Raw genomic sequence first — 16858 nt, forward strand, 5'->3', positions numbered from 1 at the left:
CAAATAACACAGAGAGAAAAGAATCAGGAAGGGAAAACGCATGGGGAGAGAGTGCACGTTTAAGGAAAGTGGACAACAAGGGTCTTGGATAGGAGACAACATTTGAACAAAGACTAGAAGCTGAGAGCCAGTAGAGCAAGGCCATGAGATCAAGTCATGTGACTTCCTGGAGAACAGAGTTTCAGACACAGTGCAGAAGAGTGCAAAGATCCTGAGGAAGGCAAAACGCAGAGGATCCGGAGTGACTGGAGTGGAACAGAATGGGGGAGGAGAGAGGCAATGACGTCAGGGAGGCCACAGCTGTTGAGTCTGCATGGCGTAGGGAAGCGCTGGAGGATTTGGAGTCCAAGAACGAAGTGATGAGCACTCGCTATTGCAAAGATGCTGCAGCGACATGGGTGGGGGCAAACTAATTAGCATGAATAATTATGTGTCTGTCCACCTTGAATGGATCAGATACAGAAATTATCAAAAGACTTTGCAATTAGATGCAAGCATATTCAAATATTGTAATGGTGCAAAAGTACAGAACTTGTCACAAGTGGGAATTCACCAATGACTTTCCACAGAACAAGGTACTAAGTTTGGACACTTTTTAAACTAAGGATAAAACTTATGATAAAAATGAAGAGCCAAACCAAACCAAAGCAAAGACACTCGGGCTGGGAGCATTCTGAAAGCCTTGGGTTCAGTCATTAACACTGCTTAAAACTAGGCCTGGTAGCACGCAGGGGACGTAGAGGAAGGAGGACCACAGGTTCAAGATCATCCTTAGCTACATCATGAGTTTGAGGCCAGCCTAGGTTCCATGAGATTCTGCCTCAAAATAAAAGCAAATGAACAAAAACCCAACCAAAAACTGACCAAAGAAATAAATGCATCAATTATGCTTGGGAATTTTTAAAAATCTATTGCTGGAATAGATAAAAAAACTTTCTTTCCTTAATCTTGTGTAGGGTGTGGTAGAAATAAGTGCCCCATAAGATGGCGAAGCAGTCTTTTGTACTGTTGTTCAGGCTTTGGCATTTTGGGAGTTGGAAATGAGGGACACCTGGCTAGTTAAGAAGAACCAGTAAATGATTAATTTATTTCTTCACGAATGGCTTAGTCTTGTTTTTATTTTCAAACTGAAACCATATAGGTGGTCAGAACACAAAAAAAGATTAAACAGTCTCCAAGGAATAAGGGAGATGGGATATTGAGCCCACCAGTGACAGGTGAATTTGACTGATACCCAGGCCTTGGAATGATTAGATTATGAATAGCTGGCTCCTCATCTCTCCTGAGATTTTCCAGGTTAAGAACAAATTAGAGTTGAAAAAGCATCACAGTTCGAGGTAGGAGTGGCCAGAGGGTGCCAATTTCCTCTCTGAAGTAGGTTACCACATTCATCAGGGAAATTTTCTGTTGAGTTATAATTACATGGCTAATTAAGAAGGGGATTATCAGCTATATTAAATATGCCATAAAGAGAGGCACATCATTTATTCTTTAATTTTGAAAATCCACCTTTTTTTCTTAGAAAAATTCTCACTGGGAAATTACGAGTTTAATATATTTGTTCTCCTTCCCTTCTTCTCCTACCTCCTCATTTAAAAATAGAGACAGGCAATGTCTCTCTAAGTTCCCCAGACTGGCTTCAAATTCTTTATTTCCCTGCCTCAGTTTCTTAAGTGGTAGCATTAGTGGTGTGTACCAACCACTATGATTGGCACTTCCTTTTCAAATTAACGTAAGTGAAGTGAGTTGAAGTTTTTTTTTTTGTTTTGTTTTTGAGACAGAGTCTCACTGTGTAGCCCGGGCTGAACTGGAACATATCTTTGTAGACCAGGTTGGCCTTGAACTCCCAGAGATCAGCCTGCCTCCGTCTCCCAAGTGCTGGGATTAAAGGCGTTTGCCACTCCACCTGGCTGAGTTGAAGATTTTATTTATGGAAACAAGGGATGTTTTTTGAGTTTATTTTCATAAAGAAGTGTCCCTAAGCATCAGGGTCATCCTTTACAATGACAACTGAAGGTCACAACAGCCACCATGTCAAGTCAATACAAGGCACCCAGGATTGCTTTTGAGTCAAAGGAAAAACATGAAATCAATGGCCGTTATCATTTATTAACGGCTTAACATCTGCCAAGTGCTTTATGTCTCATTTAATTCTCCCCACACCCTTATGAGGTAATGATACACTCATTAAATAGGCAAGGAAACAACTCAGAGAAGTTATGTAAATTATTCAAGGGCATAGAGCTCCATGATTCCAGTCCTGAAATGTAAGCTCAGACCTTTAGACCCTCGATTCTTGTGTGAAGAATCTTCTCTACGTAAAACAGCTTACCATTAAGACAGACATATTTTGTGGTTGTATTCAACTTGATTTGAGGTTGCCAAAGCCATGTATCTTACACTAGGCAGGAGATAACTCTACCGAACTCCACCTGTCCAGACACCAGTCTGTTTTATAAACCCAAAGCATGACCACCAGGGGACTCCTGACCTGCCATTGGTCATAGAAGTTAAAATGATGCTTACTCTGTCCTTGCCTATTTCATTCCACTTTCTGAAAACACAGACATCATATGACAGCTGGCGAACTTTGATACTACCTATCCGTAGGCTTTCTAGACAGTTAAGCATTAAGTGGGTCAGCATCTAAAAACAAGCCACCCCCAAGCAGGTGCCTGACTGGTCAGCGTGATGTCCCTGAGAGGGCTGCCTACCTTGTCTGCAGTGTTCAGAGCTGAGACTATGTATTTGATGCTCTTCCTTCTCAATTCCGTTACGGTAACAAGAACATCAGCCTGTCTGAGTATTTTTATGAGTATTGTTGTATCAGGCCCCATGCTCATTCAACACATGGCTTTAAGTGTTTCTTAGCCTTGCTACCTAGACCTTTGGGGCTGAGGAGGCTTTCTTGTGGGAGCCTGTCCTGCTTGTCTTGGGATATTCAGCAGTGTTGGAGGCTTGTGCTCACTCACTAGTACAAGCTGTATATTCTCTATGGTGACAGCCAAGATTCTAATCCTTATGAAGTATCACTGGGGACCAAAGGTACGCACCCACTGAGAATGTCTGAGGTAATGCTATTGGCCCAATACTAGTGAAGGGAATGCTGTGGCTCCAGAAAGTCCAAGGAACACATCTAATACACCATGATTGTCAGCTAAAGTGCCCAATGCTCATAGAGCAACTTAAAGCATATGGAGGATGATTCAATGTAGAAGAACACCTCAGTGCATATGGATTGCCTCAATGCATGAGGTTGCCTTAATGCATGCACAGTGCATCCATGCATGTAGACTACCTCATTGAACGTAGACCAACTCAATATGTGTATCCTGCCTCAACGTATATAACCACTGCAATGGATATACCCCGCCTAAATGCACATAGACCATCTAATTGAGTATAGATCACTCCAATGCATGGACACTTCCTCAAAGCATGTAGACCACATCAAGAAAGTAAATCATGTCAATGCATGTAAACTCCCTCAATACATATAGACCACCTCAACACTGTAGACTACCTCAGTGCATGCACATTGGCCCACCCCAATACCATAGAACACCTAAATCAGTAGGCTACCTCAATGCCTGCCTGCCACTTGAGTGCATGTACACCATCTCAAGGCATATGGATTGCTCAATGTATTTAGACTTCAGAGTTTCTTTCTCTCTCCCTCCCCACTCCACTTCTATATTAAGATGGAGGAGTGGGAAGAAAGTGGCTGTACATGACCTACTACACAGAGCTTATATTGTCCTATGATCTTTTACTCAACACATTAACTCCATTTTAAATGGAATTTGGAAACTAATGAAAAAGAATTACACATATTAGTTGGTATAGTCTCCGGGTTCTTGAATCTGTCTGATTTAATCCTAACCAATTAGTGTGCCGTTATGGAGGAATATTACACTGAGAATCAATATTAAGCTAAACACTAATATTTTATTCAGTATTAAAAATTTATACAAATGGTAACACAAGTGCTTTCTCTGAGTGAGAGAAAATGCTTCCTTAGCATGATTCCAGCAAGAAAGAAACTTGGATCTTCTTAGGAAACCACTAGCATTAAGTTTTACATAGATCATTGCTTAAATGAAGGAGAGTTAATTGAATAAAGTTTATTTTCTTTTAAGATAGGTGAGGTTTTTTTTTTTTAAGAATAGACATGACAGTATTGTGGGGTATGCAACAGAGAAGATGCTTAAACATGGGTTTGAGCCAATAGAAACCAGGTGTTTGGGATCCCAGTGCATCACTGAGCCTTCTCAGGGTGAGTTTTTAAGCACAAAAACCCGTATTCTGGATTGACACAGTTCAGCTAACAAGGACAATTATCCAGAAGTAGAACCATAGAAACCAAACTTCAAGGTTAGGACATTTAGAAACTTCTTTGGAACTGTGGACTTTGATGGATTAGTCCTTGTTTTTCATTTTGGCTGGTGGTACTATCTACACGCTGAGTTTTATGATCTGAGTGGTACTTCCATCATAGAGTCAGTTGTGCTAAGGTCTGGAACCCTGTTACAACAGGACAGAGGCACTCATGGTCTCACAGCCATTGTGGTTGCCTACATAAGACCTGTACAAGACCAAGCCAGTCAGCATTCTAGCATGGAGTGGGAGGGTCTCATGAGGTCCCCACCCCAGCTGAGGAGCTATTGAGAGTTGATGGCTGCTGGGGGAGAGAGAGTCAGTTCTCTTTAAGAGTGTAGCCCCCCCCACCCAGTAGGTCAACCATCCTCCAGTGGATGGCTGCAAACCCAGGGCTATACCAGCAGCACCTGCTGGACTCAGTGGATTATTGAAAAAAAGAAGAAGAAGAAAGATGAGGTTAGAATCTAAGTATACCTGTTCTTGTACTTTCTTATTTTTCCTCTAAATTTGCTATGCCACTTCATCCCCCACATCCTCTCTCTTCCTCTCCCCGTCTCTTTCCCTTATCTATAATCTATAAAAGAAAAAAAGTACATGGAGTTGGAAAAGGATGGGGGTTATGGGGAGTTGAATGTGATCTAAATACATTGCAGACATGGGTGACATTCCCAAAGAATTCATCAGAATATATTTTAAATACATGTGCCCTGAAAAGCTTGCGTGAAATCCTAAAGGCGCAGTGCCAGTTAAAAATAGACTAGCAGAGTCAAAGCAGGAAAAGAAAACCAATAGAACAAATGGAACTCACTGAAACATTAGAAATTAGACGTACGTTCAGCAGAAAACTGTGCTCACCATCGCAAAGAGATCATTTCACATAATAACATCGAATAGGCTGACTTTTCTAAAATACAGGAGAATGTGATTTAGTAGTTTTTATGTACATAACCGTTCTGAGATGTCCTTAAGACAGAAAGGTTGACGCCTTAAGAAAGGCATTATGACATGAACTGCTTTGAGTATGGCTTACCAAAAACAGGGCCGGAGAATTTGAAAAGTGTGTATACACTGCAGATGGATTTAATTAACGGAAACTCCAAGGACAGAACTTCTTCAAACGAGCAATTGCTTTGGGGATTAGTAGTGTAAATAGGATCCTGACCCATTAGTGCAAGCCCCTGAATCTGAGACGTAGGAACAAACATCCCCTCACCTGCTCTTTAAGTTATTCATGCCCTAATATGGGGCCCCAGCACATTAAAAACCTTTCAGTAATTTGTTTACAGCCTGGCCTTATGTTTACTTTAGCTTTGCAAATGCTGTATTTATGGGTAGATAAGATACGGTGTTTTAAATTTCATGCAATTTCAGCCTTACGTACAATTTTTAGACACAGAATAAACCATTTTCAAGGAAACTTGGCCCTTTTCGAGCTCCTCCATACATTCAATCTATATGCTAATAGCGGAATGTTCATATGATTTATTGCGAAGGGTCCCCTTAAGGACTTCTGCTTTGTAATGTTTTGTTGGAGTTGCTCTGTATAGTTAGAGGTAATAAAAGCCACATTTGTTTAAGACTTATCTGCAATTCAGTCTTCACATACATTAGTTATGTTCACTTCCCCAAGCCTGGATTAAATGAAATGCTTCCAATATTCATAGTTACATAGAAGGCTTTTCTTTAAACGACACATTAGAATATTAAATATAGAAATAAAAACAAACCACATTGTGAACCAAAATTAACACATGATTCTGTGGGTAGACGAAGCAGGGTCACTCTGGGGGATAAAGCCCCACCAACATTGCAATTTCTTCCGAAGCTACGGGCCGACCTTTATTCTGGCCACTTGCAGAGTGCTGATGCATTTTCCAGTTACAGCCAGCCAGCGCTGAGGCCCAGAGGAGCGGATGCACCAAGCTGGGGCATCTGGGAAGAAAGGCAGTGCTACTCAAGAGCAATCTGTCCATTTCTAAATCTTCCCTGTGGTGTGGCCATGACTTCGCAGGGACCACATGTCAGTTTTATGCACAAAACTCCACTTGTCTATAAAATATGCGCGGAAGACTCATGTTATTTTCATGATTCCCAACTCCTATGTAGGTCAAAATAACTCAAATTCTAGATCAGAGGAAACATGTTCAACTGCGATTTATAAAACCTACAATGTAATGTTTAAAAACGGAACATTCTTCTTTTCCTTTTAAATGCAAACACCCTTAGGACAAATCTGGTGCTATTCATAAGGCGTGCCATCTTTACGCACAAGCCGCATTTCTCCTGTTTTTCCTTTTTTGTTAAATACTGTGGATGGAGAAACTAATTCAGTTACTCAAATTAGTACTTACCATGCGAAAGGGAGAATAAGCTTCAATTCCGTTCTCGTTACTGAAGGCAGTCTGGTGAAGGGCGTGCCTCTAGATGCCTCTTTGTTGTAAGACCTAAGAAGGAGGTGGATTCATGAGACACAAAATCACGAGGAGGAACTTTGGAAAACAATATTAGTTCCATATGACAGCGATGATTCTTCATCAGGACGAGAACCACTCAGGCCGGACATGCCGTTTGGAAATCTTCCAAAGAGTTAGAGCAAGATGGGGTAAAAGTTGGAGCAAAGGGGTAGGGGTCTCCTTTGGAAGCAGGGTACTAGAATGAATCCTCTTTAAAGGATTCTGTTTTTGAATCAGGTAGCTTGGGCTAGCCTCAAGTCGCTGAGGATGACCTTGAATGTTGGATTCACATGCCTCTACATCTCCAGCGCTAGGATTACAGGCAAGCATCAACAACATGCTTGGTTTTATATAGTGGTGGGGATGGACCCCAGGGCTTTGGTTGTACTTGGGCAGTCTGTGCCAACCGAGTTCTATCCCTGCTCCCTTACAGGTGTTATTAATGCTTCAACATCCCCGATGCTCAGTTCCCTCACCTTTTGGGTGGAAATGATGCCTTCAGCTACTCAGTAGAAATGGAGAGATACCCAGTTAATACTATGAAGACTGCTGCACTGAACTAAGATTGAACTAAACTATAAACTAGCCTCCGTTTCATGGCTGGCCCAAAGCAGGCCCAGTTGCAGGGACCTGTACTGAAAGTTGCTATACAAATAGACGACAAGCCCACCTAAGAGTATCTTTACAGGTCTAGCCAACCACAGCCATCAGTCCTCCAGACTATTCCAGACTCAGCGCTGCCAAAATATGATCACATAAGACAAGGGCCAGCTGCAGCCAGCCAGGTGACTTTGGTTTGTTCCTTTCTCTTCTCTGGTTATAATGTAACTTATCCACGAGGAATGATGGAATCTTCTGGACATATTTGGCCCAGAATGCTGTCAGGTCATAGAACCTCTTTCCATTTATTTTTTTTAATTCTTGTTTTATCTAGGGATAAAACAAGGCTAAATCAAACTATTAGAGCCAACTGGTCTCAGTTCTTTTAGGAGATAAGTAGAATGTTTGGATGCTGATGCTTCGCCTTAAGGAGTTGATGTGGTTACCAAAACAGAAGTAGTTGGATAGGAGTAAGAATTAGAAGACATCACGGAGAATAAAAAGAACATACACATGCATACACACACATACACACAAACATGCACGCAGATACTGCACATTTATGTACACACATACATGCACACGCATACACTTGCACACTGGTCAACACAGTCAAAGTAGCTGGCAGTAGAATTTGTATTTGAATTTCTTGGTACTCTGGGAAAAAGGAAAGCATAAAATTTTAATGTCCTTCAGAAGAAATCATGTCACTTCATCACATTCTCTAGAGAAAGCAAGTATTTCATCCTTCTGGCATGAAATTCCTGGAGATATTTTTTTCATGTGCAACAGTACAGGGACCCTGAGATAAAATGGACTATTTAGAAGTCGGAATAACTATATGAAAATTGAAAGATAAAAAAGCACTTTTTCATGGAGGCAGTGGTTCTTGCTATAAAAAGGGTGTTATTCATAGAGATGAGCTTGAAGCTCAGTTGGGCAGCATCATAAATATGAACCAGAAATATTCAATTAGTAAACCATTGTCTTTCTTTCCATTCTCTGGGTCTTCCTAATGAACAGACAAGAAGTGGAGTCTCTGTGTGTGTACACGTGTTTGTGCATGTGAGTGTGTGCATGTGTGTGTGAGTGTGTGCGTGTGTGTGTGTATGCGTGTGTGTGTGTGCATGTGTGTGTGTGCATGTGTGTGTGTGCATGTGTGTGTGCATGTGTGTGTGAGTGTGTGTGTGAGTGTGATTTGCATATGAATGGAGCCAGAAAACCACTTTGGCTGTGGTTCTTCAGGGGCCATCCACCTTGTTTCTTTGCGACAGGATCTCCATTGGCCTGCAGTTCACCAAGTAGGTTTGGCTTACTGGAGAGACAGTGGGCCATAGGGATGATCTTCCTGCCTTCCTCAAAGCTGGGTTACAAGCACATGGTACCACAGCTAGCTTTTCGTGCGGGTATTCCCATGTGCACAGCAAGTGTTTATCAACTGAGCTCTCAGTTCAGGCCCTCGAGGACTCCTCTTAGGAGATCCCTTTCTCAGCACCCAGGGGAGACTGCTGGGGACTCTAGGGCAATTACTCTTCATTAATAAATAGGTCATTGAGCTGGAAAGATGTGTCTCAGCTATGAGGTGGTACTGACAGCTGTGTATAGCCACTTCATGGGGGCTATTCCAAAAGGAAGAAAAAGAACATCTGTGGTGTCACTGATTTATCTTCCCGTGCTGCTACCACTTCCTGGAAAGGTTGATTCCTTTCTCTCAAACCTATGCTACTAACATTCTTCCATCTGAAATGCCCATATTTACCCCAATTCATTGTCACTACTTTCTGGCATCTTCTTAAATCCTTGGGTAAGTCTTCTTCTGCAAACCAAAAACACCCTAACCATTTTACTAGGAAGATCTTATTTATGGTTTCTGGTTTTGCATGGGATGGTTCTAACCCAGCAAAGCGCTTGCTATCAAGAAGTTAATAACCCCATCGGGGATAACCTGTTGATTTCTGCCCTCCATGGAGGTCACAATCTGCTTAAGTATTGTGGGCACGCTATAATGTAGGCAATTCCATGGTTGTCAGAAGACCCGTGGAAGACTGTGAAGATGTAGCTCAGGATACTATTTAGAAAATGCATTCTGATTCTTTTTTTCTTTTTTTTGGTTTTTTCAAGACAGGGTTTCTCTGTGGCTTTGGAGCCTGTCCTGGAACTAGCTCTTGTAGACCAGGCTGGCCTCGAACTCACAGAGATTCATTTGCCTGCCTCTGCCTTCCGAGTGCTGGGATTAAAGGCATGCGCCACCACTGCCCAGCTGCATTCTGATTCTTAAGTGGTAACAGTAAGACTATTCAAGTTGGTTAGACATAAAGAATGAAAGGAGAGACATGAAAAAAACCAAAATAAATACTTGGGGTGGCATACTATCTTATTTCTCTTTGTTCTAAATACAAATTGGTTTGTCAAGTTAAAAAATTACCTACGGTGCTGGGCCATGGTGGTACACACCTTTAATAACAGCTAATGGGAGACAGAGATAGGTGTGAATCTTGGGGTTTGAGGCCAGCCTGGTCTACATGCTGAGTTCCAGCACAGCCAGGGCTACACAGAGAAACCTTGTCTCAAAGACAACAACAACAACAACAAAAGTGTTCATCTGGGGAAAAGTGCTGAACTTAGTAAATCACAACATGCATGAGATTCTCATGTAAATATATCTATGGCTTACGATGGATCTCCCACAAGGAACAGAAAAATGTCTTGCTGGTTCCTGCCCCTAAGTGCTCGCAAGTGTAGACAGTGCACTGACCGCTGCCTACCCACACAGCTATCCAACAACCAGATCCCAACCTCTTACTTTGGTTTCTTCTCCCAAACACAGAAGTAATTGCCAGGGCTCACCTTCATTCTCTTACCTCCCATCAGCAGCTCGCTTCGCTTCAGCTTAACATCTGTGTCACCGCCTGGCCACTGTGCTGAGACACTGACCTCCACTGCATCTTCTCTCTGGGAGGGTTCAAATGTCTGGGTGGCATCTGGAGCAGGGAGGGAACCCAGACAGACGGCCACTCACCGCACAGACGTCTCTGAGCATGTGTTTTTCCACGTGTCAGCCCGTGGGTACCTCCCCCGACACAGCAACACCAGCCAGCAGGAGAGGCGTCTGCAGTGTTTTGTGGGCGGGCCTTGGCTTACTTACCCTGGGCACAAATAGGTCAGTGATAGCAGAAGCAGGTGGGGCTGTGCCAAGGTCCCTGGATTCAGGTTCAGAATTTCTTGCCAGTTCAGTTCACTCAACCTCATAGGGTTCCTCCACTCACACATCACATACTTTCTCTCCTTTCCTCATGGTCACCAACATGTCACATGTTTATGTCATGCTTCCTTCCTGAGTACAGTTTAAAGACAGCATGTAAAACTGATTAGGTAAAAATATTATAAAACAGAAAAGAACCACAGGTGGAATAAATTACAGCTATAATTTTGGTACATATTACTTCACAGTTATTTTTATTTCAAAGGCAGTTATGTACTGATGAGGGGGTATCTACCTTCACTAAGAGAAAACCAAATAAATAAATAATAACGCCAAAGTTTCTCAACTATACAAAGTGTTGTTATTTTTCTCTTTCTCTCTTTCCTTTCTCTTCCTTCCTTTCTTTTTCCCACCCTCCTTCTCCTTTCTTTCTTCCTTCCTTCTTTCCTTCCTTCTTTCCTTCCTTCTTTCCTTCCTTCCTTCCTTCCTTCCTTCCTTCCTTCCTTCCTTCCTTCCTTCCTTTCTTTCTTTCTTTCTTTCTTTCTTTTCTTTTCCCTTCCTTTCTTTTTTCCTTTGACTGGCTCAGGCCCAGAATTTGTAATCCTCTTGGCTCTGTCTTCCAAGAACTGGGTGTGAGTCACCACAACCAACAACACTCTGTATCTTTTCTCTTCATCTGAGGAAGTTGACCACTCCCACCTTTCAGAAAAAACCTTTCCCCCAGTCTGTTATGACACAGACACAGTCAATTCTTGGATCTCCTTCTGTTTCTTTTGCTGTCCTTTCTTGTTTCCTCAGGCCAGCCTTTTGTGCAGGGTCACTGTCGATTTGACTTCCTGAAGACTTTTGTCCTAGTGTTTCCTGTTGACTCATTTTACAATCTCCCTCTCGCCAATCATATCCATCACCAGACTCAGGAGTGGGAAGATGACTCATAAGTTTATATCTAAGCCCCCATCCTCCTTGACAAACTTCACACCCATCATACGACCATAATACAATCCAGCGTCTGTGTGTGGTGTCTTGTGACATCATCATGCCCCCAAATCCTGTCATCGTCAGTAAACTCCACGCCCGTAATACAATCGTCTGTCTGCGTGGAATGACCTGTGATGTCATCAACACACCCAGCCTTGCCCTCAGCGCTCGGCACTTCCTCATTGTCTGCACATAACCGCTGCAGAAGATGTCCCCAAGCCCCTGGACTCTAATCACTTTGGAAAACTCACCCACCTCACCCCCTTCCCGGACAAGCCCAGTTACCATCACATCCTCACTGAAAACAGTCAACCACATTATATAACATTAGCCCCTTGCTAACTCAAAGTCCAGATTGTACCAGAAAGACATTTTCATAATACAAAACAGCGGTACCTAAGTATACTTCTCCCACCATGAACAAACAAGTACATAAAGCCCCAACCTGCTCACTAGTCCTGGCATCATCACAGGTTACTGCATATGGCTGGAGAGGTTTCCATGGCAATGGCCCCTGAGTCCATCTGGAATCAGGCAGCTCAGCTCCGCCTCTCTGCTCCTATACTGCACATGCTGCTGTCTTATCAACCTCCATGCACCAGGCCCTTTGCCTACCCGCCGGGTCTGGAGATGCTTGCTTATGTGCCATTTTCATCTCACGTCCCAGGACCCTCTATCTCTTCAGAAGCATTTGTTTTCTTTTCCTTTCCTAATCAAGACAAGGTCTTACGTATCATCCCAGGCTGGACTTGAACTCACTATGTATTGGGGGATGGCCTTGAACTTCTGACCCGCATGCTTCCAGCTCCTCAGTGCTAGGATAATGGTCATACACCACCACATCCAGTTTAGGTGTTGTTGAGTAATTGAACCTGGGTCCCCTGCATGCTGGGCTATCAACTTCCTCTACCAGCTATGCTACAGGGTCATTACCCTCACCACCCCTCATGACACACTTGGAACCAATTCAATTTCATGTGAATTTGTGTCATTCTTTTATTTTTCTCCCCACTAAACTGCGGGCTGCATGAAGGCAGGAGACATTAGGGCAATTTATTTCCTCCCACGGGGGTCTGGCAGGCAGTAGGTAATCTTCTAAGATGTTTTAGGAAAACTCAATGCAGGTATATAGGTTCAGTGTGAAAGGCCCACTTACTACAATCTCAAGTTTAAACAATCCAAAGATGGCGTAGTTCTGAGGTCACACAACACCACTAAGGGCTTTGGATGGGCCTAAGGAATTAAGGTGGGGGGCCTCCCTTTGTCACTCGGGTGAGAGTGGTAGAGATTTTTTTTTTTTAACAAAATTTTCCTTTATGCAGGAATTCTCTCCAGTCCTAGCAAGGCAATCTTCGTCATTGCTCACCGGGCTAGAGACACTCTGAGGTGAAGAGGGACAGCTTGGGTCCAAGAGCTGCTAGGGAGAGAAAGGCGGGAAGTGATTTCAAATGTGCTGAAGTCGCTCTTCTGGGGATGTCTTTCTGTTTCCTCGCTTCCACCATCCTTCCCACCGAATGCAATATAATTGTCTCCACTTCCATATGGTGGCGGAATTCTAGTAACTGAATAAGCATCTCAATAACAAGGCAAAACTGAAACCTTGCATAAGTTGCTTTTGCTTCGTTACATCCGAGATGCAAACCTCCTGAGTCTCCAGCCTGGAAAAGACATTTTTTTTTTTTTTCAAAGGAGACAAGTCCTGAATGCACTTGTGGGATGACGGGAGTCAAAACCACAGTGAAACAAGAAATGTGGCCCGATCTGAATTTAGTACAAAGGAGCTGGTGAGAAGCACATTCCACTTAAGAAAGAAACCAAGCCATTGGTGTGACCCATTCAGTATCTCATCTCAATGCCACCAATGAGTATCATGTCAGGAAAGGGTGGTGACTGTACTGTCTCTCTGATTGAGAAGGTTCTGGTGAGGTCCTGAGAGTCAGCATCCAAGGTGTGTTTCTCTTTAAAGGGTGGGAGAAAGAGCCCTAAGGCTTTCATGAAATAGAGTGTACCTGCATACAGGACAAAGTATGCATGGAGGCTTTCTGTATGGAGGCCTGTATGGAGGGCTGGCAACCAGAGTCTGACCCCCAAATCCCACAAGAGGGTGAGAGAGACAACCAGAGACTTGTCCTTTGACCTCACACACACTTACGTGTTGCGACTTATACACCCGCACACACACACACACACACACACACACACACACACACACACACACCCATAAAACAAATCAAACGCTAAAGGATGGGGCTGTAATAAATGGAGATGTGGAGACCCCTGGTTGTTTGGGAACACCCGGATGTCTGACTCCACTGGCTTAATTAAGAGTTTCCAAATATCTACTGCTGACAACAGCACAGAAAATCATGACCTGTTAATTATCAAAGCCTCAAATCCTGGTCATTCTCGGCATCTGTATGTCTTGTTTGAGGCCCAGGAGCAGAGGCTACGCCCAAACATAGCCTTCTTACTTTTTATCACCTCCCTGCTTTTTTAGCATGGCATGCAGGCCCCTTCTTAGAGCATTTTCTATTAAATTACACATACATGTATTCATACTGACGCATACATAAAATACGATTCTCTGTAAGGCATAACTGATTCTTTTTCTTCTCCTCTACATTGGCGGCTGCAAACCTGAGAATAAAATTTGTTACCATCTTTCCAGAAAGGGTGTTGAATTTCTTGTCATAAATTTTGAATATGAATCTCTCCCCTGGCTCTATCTTGTATTCTTAGCCTTAGTTTTTTTTTCCTTAGACTCATTTTTTTCTACCTATTTGGAATATATTTTATATTACACTGCAGTATGTGTTTTTATTAGTCCTTCTCTGCAGGCCTTAAATCCTTTCCTGGATATAAATAAAATATATAACATTTATAGGTAGTTCCTTTCCCACTATGGAGGTTCGCAAAATATTCCAAGGGCAACGTATAATTGATTACCATCAGCACATAAACATTAAAACACTGCTACTTATAGTAATTATTTTTGTGATTTTTTATTCCCAAGTACAATTAGATGTTCTTAATATTTAATTCTTAACTAAAGCTCCACAGACCCTTTAAACTTTTATTATAAAAATCGTGTACTTCAACTTGTCATATGAGAGGGCTTCAAATTTTTAATCCAATTCTGAAAGGCAAATCTGACCCCCAAAGTTAAAAAAAATGCTTTGCAGTACATTAACCCCGTAAGACCTTCTGATCTCGGCTTTTCTCATTCAGCTGACTGGCCTATGTTTGTTGAGTAGGTACTAGGTTCTATAAGACATGCTGGGAAAATAGAGGGAAGCTTGCCAGTATGACCCATGGCTTCAGGGAACTTCCGGTCCAGTGGAGAGGAGGGTAGGAATTAATCAGATGACAACATATTATAATAAAGTGGCAGACTAGACATGACAAGTACGTGCTAAAGTCTCTAGAGACCCATGGTTTTGTAGACTAAGTAAAAAAATAAAAATAAAAGCAGAAAAATAAATAAGTGGGGTTGGATAGTCAGGAAAGAGTTCTCTGAGGAGTTGACTTTTAATAAGATTATTCAGGATCTAGGCAAAGAACATTCTATGAGAAGAAGACAATAATTCAAAGACCCCAAGGAAGGCCAGGCCTGCTTTAATATAAACTTTCTCAAACTCTAAGAGACCACAGATACCAACCTAGACTCTATACCCTACAAAACTATAATTCACAATAGTCAGAGTAGGAAAACTCTTTGACAGTAAAACCACATTTAGGCAGTATCTATCTATAAATTTAGTTCTATGGAAGGTGGTAGAAGGAAAACTTCCACCTGAAGGGTTAACCACACTCAAGAAAACAGAAGAAAGAAATTATCTCAGACCTGCAAATCAAAAGAGAGGGAAGAAAACGACTCCACCACAACAAAATAATAAGAATCAGCAAACACCATTCATTGATAACTCTCAATATTAATGGTTTCAATTCCTCAATGAAACAACAGACTAGGGCTCAGCGGCTAAGAGCACTGGCTGCTCTTCCAGAGGTCCTAAGTTCAATTTCCAGCAACCACATGATGGCTCACATCTATCTGTAATGAGATCTGGTGCCCTCTTCTGGCCTGCAGGCATACTTTCAGGCAGAACATTGTATATATAATAAATAAATTAAAAAAAATACAGTAAAACAGACTAACAAATTGGATTAAAAAACAGGATCCACCTTTTTGTTGCATCCAAGCTTACCATCAATGCTAAATACACCCTTGGGGTAAAAACGGTGGAAGAAGATATTCCAAGCAACTTGACCCAAAAAGTAAGCAGGTGTAGCCATTTTAATATCCAACAAAATAGACTTTAATCCAAAAGTAATTACAAGAGTTAGGGACACACACTACATAGTCATCAATGGAAAAGTCCGCCAAGATGATATAATTCTAAACATATCTACAACAAACACAAGGGCACCCAAGTTAATAAAAGAAACACTGGTACAGCTAAAATCACATACTGACCCTCACACAGTGATACGGAGAGACTCCAATTCGCAACTTTCGCCAACAGATAGGTCATCCAGACAAAAAGTTAAACAAAGAAATGCTGGAGTTAAATCATGTTATAAATGAAACAAACCTAAGAGATATTTGCAGAACATTTCACTCAAACACAAAGGAATACACTTTCTTCTTGGCACCTCATGGAACATTCTCCAAAATTGAGCACATACTTGGACATAAAGTAAGTCTCAACAGATACAAGAGGAGGGAAACAACACATCACATTCTATCTGACCACCATGGATTAAAGCTGGATATCAGAAACAACAAGAAGTTTACAAACTCATAGTAGCTGATCAACTCACTACTGCATGAAAAATGGGTCAAAACAGGAATTAAAAAAGAACTTATAAATGTGTTTTAGGCTTGACTGAAAATGAAACACAGTATACCCAGACCTATGGGTTCAAAGAAGAATTAATACCAACAGTCCTCAAATTATTTCACAATATAGAAGCAGAAAGGACAATGCCTAATTCTTTATATGAGGGTACAATTATCCTGATACTTAAACCACAAAAAACCAACAAAGAAAGAAAATTACAGACCCATTTTCTTTATGATCATAGATGTAAAACTTTTCAATAAAATACCTGCAAACCGAATCCAAGAACACATTTTTTTTTTTTTAAAAAAGATCATCTACCATGATCAAGGTGGCTTCATCCCACAGATGCAGGGATGGTTCAACATATATAAATTGATAAATGCAATCCACCACATAAACAG

General features: G+C 41.8%; 1 protein-coding gene across 2 annotated transcripts in view; it reads right to left on the bottom strand.

Moving 5' to 3' along the window:
* The window catches only part of Rhobtb1 (Rho related BTB domain containing 1), a 112730-nt gene extending 102291 nt beyond the window's left edge, over positions 1-10439 (bottom strand). The window contains exons 1-2 of one of the 2 annotated variants that reach the window (XM_075980053.1): positions 10295-10439; positions 6732-6824 (exon numbers count right to left, since the gene is read on the bottom strand). The gene's annotated coding sequence lies outside the window, so the exon portion shown is untranslated. Of the gene's footprint in view, positions 1-6731; positions 6825-10280 lie in introns of both variants that reach the window. The other variant, XM_075980055.1, reaches the window with a different exon arrangement.
* Between the last annotated feature and the right edge of the window lie 6419 nt (positions 10440-16858).

The sequence above is a fragment of the Microtus pennsylvanicus genome, chromosome 7 (assembly GCF_037038515.1).
Source record: "Microtus pennsylvanicus isolate mMicPen1 chromosome 7, mMicPen1.hap1, whole genome shotgun sequence".
Taxonomy (NCBI): domain Eukaryota; kingdom Metazoa; phylum Chordata; class Mammalia; order Rodentia; family Cricetidae; genus Microtus; species Microtus pennsylvanicus.